Source organism: Teleopsis dalmanni, chromosome 1 (assembly GCF_002237135.1).
Source record: "Teleopsis dalmanni isolate 2A chromosome 1, ASM223713v2, whole genome shotgun sequence".
Taxonomy (NCBI): Eukaryota; Metazoa; Arthropoda; class Insecta; order Diptera; family Diopsidae; genus Teleopsis; species Teleopsis dalmanni.
This window is the reverse complement of record NC_051846.1, coordinates 171,420,293-171,426,839: the sequence shown is the minus strand read 5'-3', so window position 1 is coordinate 171,426,839 and position 6,547 is coordinate 171,420,293. Positions and strand designations below refer to the sequence as shown.

Sequence of the window (6,547 nt, the reverse complement as noted above, 5' to 3'; positions counted from 1 at the left end):
GTTCAAACGAAATAATTAATTTAAAAAAATTATGTTAAAATGTATGGAAGAATTAAGGAGATGTTTACAACTCCAATTATATTGTAACAAAGGTAAACTTCTCTATTCAATATTCCAAAAAATACATATATATATTTTTGTGACAATGTAATTATATATATTATATTTTTAATTTAAATTTAAAACTAATACGTATAATCAAAAGAGTATACTTCGCAGGATCATTTCTGTAGTCAGTCTTCTGTTAGTTACTTTAAATGCAAAGTAAAACCACTTTTTCGTACATTTTAAAAAAAAAATCCTGTCATGTGACAACAATAGCATTAAAACAACAAAGGCTAGGCAATTCTGAACAGTATACTACCGGTCGTTTTCCGGAAATGTTCAAAAGATAAAAAAAACTAATCACCAAAGTCAGATAACTCACCGTAACAACGATTTGTGTTCTCATTCATTTGGTCCAATAAATGACTTTTCGAGCACTCAACACATCGAATTAATAGGTTATTTGCCGTATACTCCCGATATTCAATAACTTTTTATTTTTACTTCAAGACTATAAAGATAAATAGCTTGGACAACTGCAAATATGATCGGCAGCAGAAGCTTTTCATAAGTTCAAAGAATATATCTTGATGTGAGATATTAGATGGGAAAAACATCTATGCCAGTTTTGAAATATATATACAAGATTGTATACAAGGTGATTCTAAAGAATATTATCTAATGAAATAAAACCATTTCAAAAACAAAATTATTGTTTTTTTTATTGAACTCATAATACAAATAGGGAGTCTCCTATGACGCGATATTATGATATAGATGGAAGTGTAAAAATCATGATGTGGTTAGAAAGTATAGTTCAAAAACTAAATTTTAGAGAAACTTGCTATAAAAAGAACAGTTTTGCTGCTTGTAGGAATGTCACTATGCTGTGGATAGTGAAGAGGTCATTTCGTCTCATTCATTCAAAAAGAAAAGGAGATAAAGAGAAAGCTGTACTGAGACAATTATAACTATTACAATAGAAGTCTCTTGTGGAAAGTTTGGAATGGGACTTCCAACCAAAAAAAGATTTAAGGATTGTATAAAACTGAATAAAAATAACTTAATAATTACAGGAATTCCGACAGGGCATTATAGTCTGAATTATCATCTAATAAAACTGGCAACTTACTGTGATGGAAAACTTCACGAAACAGGGAACGCATTCTGATGGAACTTCTGGGTTTATTAAAAACGAAAATGGAACCTCTTAGCGTTTTCTGGTAGCTTGCACGGTACTGATATATTTGTTATGTTTTCGTTTCATGGCGAAATGAAAAAGTCAAACTTATTCAATAAAGCAATTCATTTAAAAACATGGAATCAGAAAATTCAGGAAAGCATAGTAATGGATTGCAAAATCCCTAACTTAATAATAGTTAAGTTGTGAACTTCTTAGTAAGGCTTAAGATCATAGTCCCTATAAAATAATATTAAAACATTCAAAGTTAATTCCTGTGACAATATTACCTTTAATTATCATCGACTTTGTGCCGAAGTTTTAGAATTTTTCTAATATACAAAATAAGCAGACTTAAATAGCACTTATTATCCAGTAAGATATGCGTAGGTAGAAATATATTTTAAATTTTTGAAACATCTAATTAGTTGTATTAACATATATATATAAAACATATATCCATGTTACCCCAAATAAATTGTTATGAAAACCTGATTTAGTCAGTTTTATCTTTAAATATCTTTACCCCGACTTTGTTGATAGTGTGAAACTACTAATTCTAAAAGAAGATATGATACAGAAGTAGTAAATTTTGTACTGTGGTGCTAATCTGCAACCAATTGGATAAACTTAACGCTATTGCTTCCTATTGAAATTGCAAATTTTTCTCTGTCCTGTCATTTTTTTTTGATTATGCGAAATTGGCGAAGCAGCAATCAATTTATTAGCTTGTTTAGCAAATGCAATTTACAAGGAAAAATATGCATCTCAACTCAATTTATTGACACACTTTGTTGTTATTGCTATTATACTGCAATTTTAGATGCAGCCTAAAACTGCGAATGCAACAATTGCCGCAATGCAACAAGTTGCGGCAACTTCAGCCGCATAGCCGCTACTTAAGCCCGTGTCAAAAGTCAAGTGTCAATTCGACGAGGCTTGTAAATTTTTAACGCTTGGGGGTCTCTTGTAAATTTTGTGTTGAAGCGTATTTTTCACAATTATCAAAACAAAAAGAAAATGAAAAGCTAAGAAAATTTATTAAAATTAAAAAATACAAGAAAATGATAAATTTTTAGTTGATTGCAAAATAGAGCTTGAGAAAAATGACCGGTAGACATGTCTACGGTCAGGCAAATCCAGTAATCGAAAACTAACTGAACATCATGTTAAGCATATTTTTTACTGCCTGTCTGTCTGTCTCACTGTCTGTCAGTCAGTCAGTAAGTATATTGACTTAACACAATATGCGGGTACGTCCATTTGGCAGCCTGTCTGCCCACCATGAACCAACCAACTAATCTGCGTAATGATCTCTTAAGCGGTTTTGCGTTTCTCTCTAAATTATATTATTTAAAAAAAATTTAAATTGTTTTTTTCTTTTGATTTCATTTAAATGTCAAAAATTAAGCAGCAGTAGCATTTGTAGCCCGCCTCACACAACTGATTCCCGTTCCCATTAAAGTGACTTCAGTCATTTATTAAAAGCGTAGTTAGTGTTCATCATTTGCATCTTCATTTGTGCTTGATTTTGGTGAGCTTTGGGTACGTATCTTGTCCGTGATACGATAGATGATTTTTTATTCGCTGCTCATATTTCGTGCGTTGAGTTTATATTCGCAAATTCTCAAGTGCCTAAAATTTTAAATTGAAACTTGTTTATTATAATTTTGTGCATAATTCTTTGCAACTCATACTTTATCCATTTGAATCTCGTTCTTCTTGGTTTATTTTATGAACCCAATTCCCCTACTGATGAGCACTCATTGCTACTAAATTTCATGCAAAGTATTCTGTTATTCTGTTGGCATCAATGTCAAGCGGCGGCGTTGGCGGTGCTATAAATGCTTACCTCGCTGGCAAATCTCAAGTTGCTATTAAAATTCAGTTCATAAATCAGTACGAAGATACTTACAGATCCATACAAGTCATACCTAAATCAAGTTTCCTTAGCTTAGCTTAAGTTAGGGTTGCCTGTGTGATGTACATGTTTCACTTCTGGGGTGGATTTTTTCCTTCTGGGTGAATTATTTCTTTTTTTGTTTTGTTTATAAAATGGGGGCTACTTAAGAAAATTGGTTTTAAGTGTGGCATCATAAGTTAAATTTATGATATTTCAACATACTGAACTCATTTTTATTAAATCCATAAAAGTTTATGGCATCAAGACTATGGTGTGACCTTGAAGAGGCGGAAACAGTGCTAATGTGATGAAATTGATTTTTTTTCTAAATACTGTAGTATTTAAATTAATTATAGTCATTATGGTTATTACGGACATTTAAAGCTGAACGAACAATTTTTAGAAAATTTTAGCATCTCTGAGACTTAAAGATGACACCTTTAAAATTCTTTACAAAGCCGAATAAGAATAGTTCTTCAACAATGAAATTATCATCTGTTTTTCCACCATAACATAAAAATAGTTTGGTCACGTTATTGAAAGATCACATGACGGTGGTTGATCCGTTAAAATCAACAGGATGGCTCCAAAATATGAAGGGGACCATAAAATCTATGACTGAAACCGGTAAAATATCCTTAAAAAAATGTATAGATTGCTGTAGACCGAATATGATATTATTAAAATTTGCTTCAATATAAAACAAGAAGACCTTAGATTCTAGCTGGGGAATCGATGACTGAAATTGATGAATATATTTAAAAAACTTGCAGATCAATGAACCTCTCGTACTCAATAGGAGTAGCTTTTCTGCAACGAGACTGTCATCTATTATTTCAAAGAATTTTATATATTATAGTTTGGTTATTTATTTTCAAAACTGGATAACAGGCAGACACTTAAAGAAAACAAACTGGATCCAGCATAAAAAAAGAAGATCGGCGAACCCCGTACTGAATTCACTGAAAATTGCTAAGAAAATGTGTGGATCGCTAAAGCTTTCATGTCGAACAGGAGTAGCTTTCCATCATAAAAATTAAAATCTGCTTTTTTTGAGAAGAAGCTTATTCATGTTATCCCAAAAACCAAATGAGGGCAAATATGTAGGGCAAAACAGGTAGGTTCCAGAATAGAAAGAAAATAGGAATCAATTATTGAAATCAATAAAATTTCTTATACAATATTATGAGTTGAAAAGGTGGCAACTTTTAAATTTTTTACAGCTAGAAAAGGGATTTTCAACAACAAGGCTGTAATTTATTTTTTTAGAAAACTATATATAAGACAAATTTGTCATCCCAAAGTCGGATGACGGCATAACCATCAAGAAAAATTAAAATGGCTCGAGGATAGGAGAAAGTTCATTAAATAAATTACTGATTACAATAGAAGTCGATTTTACGATATACGAAGATTCTATAATTATTAACAATGAGTAAAGATGATATTCCTTACTGTTTATATCATTATGATGTAGAAGAGAAGAAGGTAGAAAAAGTGCAACCATTTTATAGAATACCTGATCCATTATTTTGTTTTTAAAATATTAAATAAAATTTTTGAATTAAAAATTTTAATTTTTTCTCAGTGTTAAACAACCTGTAGCTGCACAAAAGATCTTTCAGATCGCAGTGCATGTACAGCCTATCCATAATAATAAACAATCTGTACAGAGACATAACCGATGATATATATTTTAATGTCAACATTTTTACAATTCTTAAAATTTAATTGTTATATTCCAAACTTTCGTATGCAAATTCTTTTTTTTTTCTAAGATAGATACTCCTTAAAGATGATAAATATTCTGACGTACTTAAATTTTACTTCTGAATTATTTGGCCGTAACACTCGGTAATCGAGTGTCGATGTGATACAGTATTCTTTTCAAGTACCTCTCTGCAATAACACTTTCTTCAATATTCTGAGTGTTTTCTCAACTTGACTACACATTCAAAACTACAGTTTTCCATTATATCTTCTTCGTTCAATAGCTGCTGCAAACACTTTTTCTTTACAACATCGTCATTCATCATCATCCATCTTTTAGACATGTTATAGGTTACCGAAACGGGTGATAAAGCTTTTCAGTTCCTGTTTTATTTAGATGCAGTAGTCGTTGCTAACGTATAGAGAGAAAAACATTTTATGAAGAATTTTTCTTATACCATAATTTTGTCTTGAGATGTTTCGAATAGTAGTAAATAACGACTAAAAGAATTTTTTTTTAAATATATGAATTAATTGAATATTTGGTTGACCATACAGGTATTTAGAGTATTGCCAAATACCCATCATCAATGGTCTTCGAATTATTTCTTATATTTAATTATTATTATTTTTTATTGAGATTAAAAAGTAGCAAGGGTTGAACTCGTGCCCTGCCAAATTTGAAGCTCAGAGTCATTAGCCAGCTAAACCAAAACCGTACTTGACTTGTATGTTTGAATTTGTACGGTCAGCCAAAAATTTTTTTGTGAATCACCACCGTTTGAAACCAATCTATTAAATACAATAGTTTATGTTAAGTAAAATTAAAATACAATATAATTTTATTTTCTGCAATTTATTGAAGAAATTTATAGTTTTTCTTAATTAGAAATTAATATATATGAATAATTTCTTAATAATTATTTGGAAATCTTCATTTCTTATTATTAATATAAATTCTTCTGTAGAAAAAAAAGTCAAGTACGGCTTTGGATCAGTTGGTTAAGGTACGCTGATTCTGAGCTTTACATTTGGCAGGACCCGAGTTCGATTCCTGGTACTTGCAGTCTCAAAAATAATTATTAAATACAAGAATTATTTCCAAGACCACTGATGATGGGTATTTGGCAATACTCGAAACAGCTGTATGGTCAGCCAAAAATTCAATTAATTAAAATAATATAAAAAATAAAATTTTTGTTCTTGTATTTCACTACTGTTCAAAAAAACCTCTTTATTAATAATTTCTGTTGAAGCCAATAGACTCATCAGCTTTTTAAAATTGGTTCAATATTTAAATTTTCTCGGAATTTGATAATTTTGATCTTTTCAGATTGAAGAAGTGTCAGATTTGAGCTTCTGTAGATATTCTAAAATTCCATGCATTAATTTCAAAGTTTCTTCTGTGATTTCTATTAGACCTCATTCTATTAAAATGCTTTTAATAACTGCCTTGTTGGATTAATATGCCATAACTTTTATTAGTATGAAGTTTGCATATCTAATTTGTGGTAGACCTACATTATTGTTCAATCAATGTACGCTGCGTATGGTCTGTTAACTAATGGATTTAATGGAAAGTTCTTTATTCTCAGTTAAGCAAGACGACTTGAATTTCTCCGCTGTCTTCTGTTAGTTAGTGATGTACGTTTTCCATTAAACAGTTTTAGTGGCTTGTTTTTTTTTCATATACAATATACTAATTTGTT

At 30.4% G+C, this 6,547-nt stretch overlaps 1 pseudogene; it reads left to right on the top strand.

The window, feature by feature from the left end:
* The first annotated feature begins 202 nt into the window (after window positions 1-202).
* LOC119673549 lies at window positions 203-275 on the top strand (annotated as a pseudogene).
* Window positions 276-6,547: the final 6,272 nt, after the last annotated feature.